Below are 10031 nucleotides of genomic sequence, written 5' to 3'. Positions count from 1 at the left end.
AAGTGATCAAAGTAGAAAACAGAACTGATGTTCAAGAACAAACCGTAGCTGCACTAATATTACACATCTCGATCGTTGTACTGAACAGACATGTTGCTTTTAAAACCACATGCAGTGTGTGACCATGACTGTTCACTGAGACCATGAACGCCACTTCGCTGAAGCATTCTTCTTCTTCTTCTTGCCATTAAATTGGAAGCAGAAGCAGCACGAGCTGATTTGATCTACTGAAAGGAAAAAGCAGAACATCTGAGTTGAAACCAGTCAGCTGAAATCATTAAGACAGGAACAAATTCAATGCAGTGTCTCAAGTGGCTTAGCCTGTTACAACTGTTGATACAAGCTAAATACGGTTAACACACAGTGTCAGGGAGCTCCAGTGTGGGAACTAGTGGCTTTAGGTTTGTAGTCATTTAACTTTCATCCATTCATTCATTTAATTCAGGAGGAAGAAATGCCAGGTTGGTGCAGGCTGGTTACATGCATTTGGTCCCATGCTGTCTTTAATTAAATGACTTGGTTCATTTTATGGCTGGGCTGTATGTGGGGTTATATCATGTTATTTGGGCAGGAGTACCTGTCCCCTGTTAGACTTAGAAAGTTTCTCCATAAGTAGAGTTTCTAACTCTTCTAGCACATCTGTGGCTGACAGCTTTTTGGTGGCTCTTTTTACCCCACACTGGTTGTGAGTGTGTAAATAGCCCCACTAGTTATTTTGGGTTGCAGTTAACTAGGGAGGAAGGGGTGGGTATGCCATGATTAGGTGAATAACAATTATATGTGATACATAAATTTCACAATGCATGCATATATCTCTATCAATTAAACCTGGCCTGAGGGCTGCCATTTTTTACATTCAGTTATTTCTCTTAGAAATGTTGGAACTAAATAATGAATGTGTTACAGTTAAAGTGAAACACTGGTCAGTGTAAATGGCTCATTGGGACACAGAAACCTTTAAATTAAACCTGATATCTAGTGTCAAACAATATCAAAGCTGTAAAAGATGTTTACATTCAGAATTTATAAAACTATGATTGTAAATAAATTCAAACAAGTGAGCTTTTCTCTTTGTGCTGAATATCAACACTGTGGTTTCTTAGACTGTAAGCTGTACTTTAGTGCAACCAGTTGCAGAAGCTGCCACTCCAAATGTCTTTTGATAACAAGAAAAAAATACCTTTTCAGTACACGGCCTGAAGTTCTTCTCCGAAATCTTCTGCAATCGGCTTTGTCTGCTGGTTTGAAGACAATAAACCATAAAAAAGATGATTTAGTCACTTTGTCTGTGTCATGCAGCTCGAATGTGTCGTGTAACGATGTTGAATAGCCGTCGTTATCCCTCTGCTGCGTCAGTAGGATTGTACTGTACAGCATCTCATTGATATGTGAGGAATGCTAATGTAACACGATAACAGACTTACATCATTAAAATATAAAGTGCAGGAGATATTTAGATATTTTTTATATTTATATTACATTTTATAGCTGACGGATATTACTAAATAGATAGAATTTACTAAATAGCTGGATGAACATGAAAAATATGTCTATAATAACAAATGACCATGAGAGCCAGTAGAATTAATTCAGCTGGACACTCAAAAGACGTCCTTAAATGCTCTTTAAGTGGCAGAACAGATGAACAAACAGTTAATCGCTTACTTGAGATGAAATCTGCTCAGCTACTTTGAAAACAGCTTCTAACTGGTTCCTCCTTTAACAGGATGACTGCTCAGGGGTAAGGCCATCATGCAATCCAGCAACCTTTATGGTTCTGCTTTGATTCACCAGGAACTATTAGGGAAACCTTCCAGCGCCTCCTGTGAAAGACACAGGCATAAACACACAAACATTTATTAACATGTTCCACAGTGTTCCAGTTTGATTTTCTTATCCTGTGGACAACAACGTACATGGATGCAGGTTTATTGTTAACTTTTGTAAGGTTTATTTAATGAACATATCCAGCTGCAGCTCCACTGTGATCCTGAACTGGATAAGCACTTAAGAAAATGTGTCAATAAATGGACAAACATCAACTTACTATATTTATCCAAACAGACGGGACCAATAATGCTTCGCTGAGTTAGAGACTTTAACAGACTCTTCTATGTAAGAATGTCTCGTGCTGATATACCTGCAAACTTGACAACAAAGGTTTTTCAGACTACATGTAGCTGTCCTCTATGTCAGCTAACACATTTACATTTATGTCACACTTATTTCTGCTTTCCCATTTTATAATTATTACTTACATTTTGATTAGATACCTTGAGTTTGTAAATGATCAGATTACATAATTGGAATACAATGTATCCAATTCAGGGTTGCGGGAGGATGAAGCCTATCCCAGCTGATACAGGACAAAGACAGGCTGCCAGTTTATTGCAGGGCTAATACAACATGTGTAACAGAAAATCCACTTAAATGTTTGATATTTCTTATAATAATCATAATTATGACTATTATTTAAAGGTTTCTTCATAAATACATTTTGATTTTTTATAACCCCTAAAATATAAACCTGAGCTGTTTCAGATTCTGACCTCTGACCTCAGTGACCTGGCTGTGTCCTCACTGCAGCTCCCTCTTGGAAGTACGTCTGCTTCTTGTCTTCCCCCAGTGTTGACCGCCTGATATCAAGATATCACGTACTGTAACTGAGGAACAAAAAAGGACAAACACTTGCCTTCATTTAAAAGTACATTCATACAGAGATAATCTATGGAAACACACTAGTTCACAGTTTGGGAGGAACCAGTTCCTGTGAAACATTTCTGTATATGAACATCATGTGGAGAATGAATGAAATGAGTTCTTCAGGTGACTCAGCAGTCCCACACTGACAAATGAAATCTAGTTAAACTATTAAGCATATTTGCTCTTCTGAAATCTGTGTTAAACAACAACAAACATAAATTAGTAACAAAAACTACAGCTGAGTATAGGCTTTACAAACCACCAGCAGCCATAATGCTAAATTTTAATCTTCAAATGTTTCTGAGCTGTCTTCAACCTGCTTTTAGCACATTAAAGTCTCAATAAATAAAGTCAATGCAGACTCAATCCTAAATGTTCAGCACACAGAGACACAGAGGTACTGTTTAAAGTTTAGTGTTAACTTGAGTCACTGATCATTCACAGTATTACAGAGTCTGGCAGTCTTTGCATGATGTCCACGTCACTGTAAGTTTCTAGCTGACTCTCAGGTGTGCCAGCAGGAAAGAGTAATAATAACCTGCATCCTGAGGTTTGTCATGCAGGATTAAAGGAGCCAAGCTTTGTTCACACAGCTAGGATTGTATTTTACACTGACCCTGGGTCAGTATCAACTTCAAGAAGACAGCTGTAACTGTTGATAGAAGAATCACACACACATATTTATGGCTTTGCCTTATAGAATTCAGCATCTCAGTGCTCAGGAAATAGGTTTTGCAGCTGTTTGAGCTAAGATTTTCAAGTTATTCACAAATTAAAACCTATACTTTGTGTCGGGCAAGAACTAAATTCAAATGCATGTAACAGTGAGAAACGCGTTTCTCATCAACTTCATAGAGCTTGCTGTAACTTTTGATAGAAGACTCAGACAAACATATTCATGGCTTTATCTTATAGACTTCAATATCCCCCCAATGTGTGTGTGAGTCTTCTCTCAAAATTTACAGCTGTCTTTATGAAGTTTATGGAAAAACGCTTTATTTCACCACGTTAGTGCGTTTCTCGCTATTACATGCATTTGAATGGAGTTCTCGCCCGACACAAAGTATAGGTTTTCAATTTGTGAATAACTTGAAAATCTTAGCTCAAACAGCTGCAAAACCTATTTCCTCAGCACGGAGATGCTGAATTCTATAAGGCAAAGCCATAAATATGTGTGTGTGTGAGTCCTCTATCAAAAGTTACAGCTGTCTTCATGAAGTTGATACTGACCCAGGGTCAGTGTAAAATACAAGTTATTCACATAATGAAAACTTATACTTTGTTTCGTGCAAGAACTCCATTCAAATGCATGTAATAGTCAGAAACGCACTGTCTCGGCGAAATGAAGCCTTTTTGTACAACTTCATGAAGTTAGCTGTAACTTTTGATAAAAGGCTCAAAGCAGAGGGATAACGACGGCTATTCAACATCGTTACACGACACATTCGAGCTGCATGACGCAGACAAAGTGACTAAATCATCTTTTTTGTGGTTTATTGTCTTCAAACCAGCAGACAAAGCCGATTGCAGAAGATGTCGGAGAAGAACTTCAGGCCGTGTACTGAAAAGGTATTTTTTTCTTGTTATCAAAAGACATTTGGAGTGGCAGCTTCTGCAACTGGTTGCACTAAAGTACAGCTTACAGTCTAAGAAACCACAGTGTTGATATTCAGCACAAAGAGAAAAGCTCACTTGTTTGAATTTATTTACAATCATAGTTTTATAAATTCTGAATGTAAACATCTTTTACAGCTTTGATATTGTTTGACACTAGATATCAGGTTTAATTTAAAGGTTTCTGTGTCCCAATGAGCCATTTACACTGACCAGTGTTTCACTTTAACTGTAACACATTCATTATTTAGTTCCAACATTTCTAAGAGAAATAACTGAATGTAAAAAATGGCAGCCCTCAGGCCAGGTTTAATTGATAGAGATATATGCATGCATTGTGAAATTTATGTATCACATATAATTGTTATTCACCTAATCATGGCATACCCACCCCTTCCTCCCTAGTTAACTGCAACCCAAAATAACTAGTGGGGCTATTTACACACTCACAACCAGTGTGGGGTAAAAAGAGCCACCAAAAAGCTGTCAGCCACAGATGTGCTAGAAGAGTTAGAAACTCTACTTATGGAGAAACTTTCTAAGTCTAACAGGGGACAGGTACTCCTGCCCAAATAACATGATATAACCCCACATACAGCCCAGCCATAAAATGAACCAAGTCATTTAATTAAAGACAGCATGGGACCAAATGCATGTAACCAGCCTGCACCAACCTGGCATTTCTTCCTCCTGAATTAAACGAATGAATGGATGAAAGTTAAATGACTACAAACCTAAAGCCACTAGTTCCCACACTGGAGCTCCCTGACACTGTGTGTTAACCGTATTTAGCTTGTATCAACAGTTGTAACAGGCTAAGCCACTTGAGACACTGCATTGAATTTGTTCCTGTCTTAATGATTTCAGCTGACTGGTTTCAACTCAGATGTTCTGCTTTTTCCTTTCAGTAGATCAAATCAGCTCGTGCTGCTTCTGCTTCCAATTTAATGGCAAGAAGAAGAAGAAGAATGCTTCAGCGAAGTGGCGTTCATGGTCTCAGTGAACAGTCATGGTCACACACTGCATGTGGTTTTAAAAGCAACATGTCTGTTCAGTACAACGATCGAGATGTGTAATATTAGTGCAGCTACGGTTTGTTCTTGAACATCAGTTCTGTTTTCTACTTTGATCACTTAGACCAAAAAAGTGTTGTTTTCAGATTCTTTCTTTTAAATCTATAAAGCACCTGCTCATTTTTTATTACAATTAGTTTCACATAAATGTTAGTTTTTCCTTTATGATCTTTTAATGCTTACACTACACTGTACACATTAGAGACATTTCTGTTACCTGTTTCTGTTGACTCAGAGTTGTGAAATGTTCTTTTATTTAATGCACAATATGAAGTTCATAATTTTCTTACAAATAAAACTCTAATGACAAACATGAACAGCTGTGCTTATTTCTGAGACATGAGTTTTTGAATGTGTTTAGACAGTGTGCATCTGTAATCTGAAACTGTAATGGTGAACCTGAGGTGATGGTCAACAGAAGGCTAATATATATCAATATAAAACAATATTGAAGTAATGTCTTTACTCCCTGCAGAGTGTGGACGCTGTGCACTCAATCACCTTATTCACTGTAGTAAACATGCACCGCTAGCTCAAGTGACTGACTGTCTCCATGGTTACATCGTATATTATTAGCTATGTAAACAGCTTCCATAGATACCGCCATAGCTCTCTGCAGCTGTAACACTTTCACACTTTGCAAATCATTTCACGATTTTGATAGTTATGAAGACAGAATATGTTTTTAAGGTCATGCTAGGCGGTTGCTATGGTGGTTGCTGTGGACTTGGCTGGACCGCGTCCGATTCCTGTTATTAGCTGTCCGCCGTAGGAAGGCTGCGTTCCATTTACAAGTAGTGACAGTCTGCCGCAACTCGAACTCAAACCCCGCTTTGTTCTTTAATTATAGGCCTTTTATAGCCGTTCATGACACGGGCACACACACACATAAAGCACTTTGCCTCACCATGAGAATGGAACTTTACCTAAGCTAACCTTTAAAATATCTGATATAGGATAGAAAAATTGAAGCAACCAGAGATTTAATGATGAAGACTCTGGGTTCTGTAGTGACCTGAATGACTCTTTGCATACAATTTATTGAAGAGGACTTTAGAATGCACTTTACATTTAGACTGTTGCTGTTTAATTTTTTACATTGTTGCGGTGTTATGTCATGAATAAAGTTCACCTGCTGGGGGTTTGATGGATCAGATCATCATAATCAATGGGTCCTGAGGTTGGCGGGACTGTCTCTGGTGATGTCACCATGAAGGAACAGCATCTGGCACGTGTTGCTGAAACATCCCAGTACACTGGTGTAGTTTCCTCTCCAGCTGTTTGACATTTGACACTTCAACATTAAGGAGAAGAAGAAGAAACAGTGTTAGGTCAGGTGACCACATGGTTTCTAAAGTAACTGACAGGAAGTAACCAGGCCGTTAGAAATGGATGGCATGTGTTTAGAGTTACTGGAGTTGGGTAACTCTACTTACCAAAAGCAGAAGCACACAGATGAAGGATCAGATGCTGAATGTTGCAGGAACATGCTCGTGCGGTGGTCATTCAGTGCTGCTCCGGCAGGTTAGACAGTCCAAGACTGATATACTGCCCATCTGAGAGTTTGAAAACACACATGCAAAGATTTATTTTGTATTACAGTCAAAGTTGGATGTTCATTTTTGTCCTTTAAAAATGTTTGTGTATTTGAAAGCGCTAACATTTAAGGATGACTTGGATCGTCTCCTTTAAAGGGGAGACAAGTGTATCCACTGATCCACGTCACTTTACCTGGATGATGACTCCTCTCCCCCTCACTCAGAAACGCTCCTAATATAACCAAGCAAATAAATAATATTGAAGATTTACTTACATCATTACAAAAACAGGAAAAACATCTCCCTTTGATTCTATTTCTCCATTCCTGCTGAACATCAGGCAACAAATATCTCAATAAATCACAGTAAAATGTAAAGCACATGTTTTCTCTGCTTTGTCTAACCTCTGCAGAGCCTCTGTCAAGAAAAACATATCTGTAAGCATAAAACAAATATACATTTCATAACACGTCACTGGACAAACCTCGGTCAGTTGATTTCCTCTGTGCAGTGTAGACGAACATCAGTCAGCAAGTCAAGGTGGTGAGATGGACTGGTGTCCTTTGTGACTCTGCTGGTTCTTCTGAGGAAATACCACCGTCTCTCCACACCGTCACCATCTGTGAGCACAAACTGCTGCTCTGCTCTGCCAGCATGTAGGAAATCACATATCACACACACAGGGGTGAAGAAACATTAGAACTCAACTTTGGATACTTTAGATCTAAACAGATCAAAGTAGCTCTTAGCTTCAACAATCAGTGAACAGACAAACAATGATACCATACTGATTCTGTATGAATACAATATGGTATTTTCAATACAGGTGTCAAATTAATTTACTAAAACTAATACAGATATATGTATTTTTTTTTTTATAAATTCGTTTGCTAAATTATAAGAATATATATTTTTTCATTTAACAATTGCAACTGAAAGAAATTAAATATTGAACAAAAATATATTGTCACATTCTGAGCATGCTCAGCATGCTGACAGACTTGAAGTTGCTACAGATTTTAAGAAGTGATAATTATAGGGAAAAAACTTCTCTTTTTCATCCGTTTAATCAAACATTTGATGCCTTAGATGTCTCAGTCCTATAGCATTCTGCAACTACAACTAAGCTGAAGCTTGGATTTGGCTGCAGGTGCCCTGTACATCCTTCTCAACATGTGGGTACCATTTAATCACACTTCTTCCTGAGCTTTGCTTCGTCACAAGACCAAAGGTGGCATCCCGTGTCACGGTCATATCATCATCCAGAAGAAACATTTGAAGAAACATCATGGAGAAGAAACATTTACGCGCCTCCCGGTTTTGTTTTCTGATCCTGCAAAAAGACTGAGGACAACAAAGCCCAGAGAACACGAGATACACAACATCCAACATTCAGACTCAACAGCCTCCATAAATGAAGAGCACCAGGTTGGTTCAGTTATAGTAGATGTCATGGAATTTTTTAAATAAAGTCTGCAACACAGAAAGAGCTGTGATCATGCTATTTATTACTGTGCACAGGAGAGCAAACACACATCAAACATCACAGTTCAGTCATGTCAGCTCTGCCACTTCACGTGTCTCGCTATGAAACCTAACGGATCAATGGTTATGCTGTTTTGTGCCCTTGACGTTATCAGCACCTGTAAAGGGAGTTGTTTTCTCAAACTGCTGAAGTAAGTTCATCTAGTTTTAGAAACCTTCATTGAACAGTCTATAACAGTGTCACAACTAAGCATATGCATAAGCACTTAAATGCTTTAAATGAGAATAACATAAAATTTCTATTACAGGAGCTAGAGCCTGTCCCAGTAGTCATAGGTAGAGCACACCTGGACAGGTCACCAGTCTGTCAGAGGACTAACACAGATGCAGCCTGACTCAATCCTAAATGTTCAGCACACAGAGACACAGAGGTACCGTTTAAAGTTTAGTGTTAACTTGAGTCACTGATCATTCGCAGTATTACAGAGTCTGGCAGTCTTTGCATGATGTCCACGTCACTGTAAGTTTCTAGCTGACTCTCAGGTGTGACAGGTGTGCCAGCAGGAAAGAGTAATAATAGCCTGCATCCTGAGGTTTTTCATGCAGGATTAAAGGAGCCAGGCTTTGTTCACACAGCTAGGATTGTATTTTACACTGACCCTGGGTCAGTATAAGTATCATACAGTTTAAACGAAGCACTGAAACTTGCACATATTTATTACAGATGCACTGAAGCTAATCGAGATATTTGCTGTCAGTCTGTGGCTGCGATTAAACACTTTACTGGAAACTTTATTAACTAGTAACTTCGTCAGTCATGACAGAAGCTAATATTTCTGTGCTAACATCGTTTAAACAGTAACAGCTTTACTCCAATATAAGCTAACGTTTACACCGTAACTTTAAGCTAGCACCATAAAGACGGTAAAACACGTAATAACATCTACAAATGCATCTTAAAGCTGTTATATTAGCACTCGGTGTATTACTAACATAACCACATTAACATTATTGACACTCGCTGGTCTGACTTTTAATAGTCATTCTATAAATGCTGTCCGTTTAAACGGTCTTACCTGTACACACTCCTGTATCCACCGGATTGCAGCCAGAGTGGATTCTGGAGTCTTCCCACGCTCCTGTTAGTGATCCTCCATCTGGATGGATGATAACAACCTTCTGAACAATCTAGCAGGAGATGGTCCATATCTAGGGGATATGGACTGACAACAGCCGAAGCGGGTGAATAAAGTCACCCAGTCGCTAGCTGTGCGATTACCCAGCATACACCAGCACAATATTAGGCACAGCACCACCATAGACATTTTCAGTGGTTTTGAATGCAGGACATGGTTATCTTACCTTGTAAAATGCATGACAATAAAACAGCTAACCACCATAAAATGGTATTGTGTATGTATGTATGTGCATGTGTGTGTGTGTGTGTGTGAGAGAGAGAGAGAGAGGGGGGGGGGGGGGGGAGAGAGATCAAAGGCGTGCGCTTATGTTTTTTCTTGATCAAGAGTGTGCCTCCTCTCTCTTATTGGATGTATGGTATAGCATGTTTATTCAGGTGCACCTTTGAAGTCTATGAGAATACTTTGCAGCCTGGTCTGAG

General features: G+C 38.8%; 1 long non-coding RNA gene across 10 annotated transcripts; it reads right to left on the bottom strand.

The window, feature by feature from the left end:
- Positions 1-666: 666 nt before the first annotated feature.
- LOC146681482 (uncharacterized) lies at positions 667-9857 on the bottom strand. 10 transcript variants are annotated; one of them, XR_014917928.1, is made up of 8 exons: positions 9776-9857; positions 7413-9680; positions 7052-7160; positions 6827-6946; positions 6523-6684; positions 2550-2663; positions 1666-1823; positions 667-1238 (listed from the first exon to the last, which is right to left on the bottom strand). It is a non-coding gene; the product is annotated as an uncharacterized LOC146681482 (long non-coding RNA). The 10 variants fall into 10 exon arrangements; XR_014917929.1 differs by having other exon boundaries at positions 7413-9570; XR_014917932.1 differs by having other exon boundaries at positions 668-1238; positions 7413-8272; positions 9490-9857.
- Positions 9858-10031: the final 174 nt, after the last annotated feature.

Source organism: Copadichromis virginalis, linkage group LG23, assembly GCF_057382275.1.
Source record: "Copadichromis virginalis isolate Kocher_CV1m ecotype Utaka linkage group LG23, C_Virginalis_male_GT1.1, whole genome shotgun sequence".
Taxonomy (NCBI): domain Eukaryota; kingdom Metazoa; phylum Chordata; class Actinopteri; order Cichliformes; family Cichlidae; genus Copadichromis; species Copadichromis virginalis.
This window is presented reverse-complemented; position numbering and strand designations above follow the sequence as displayed.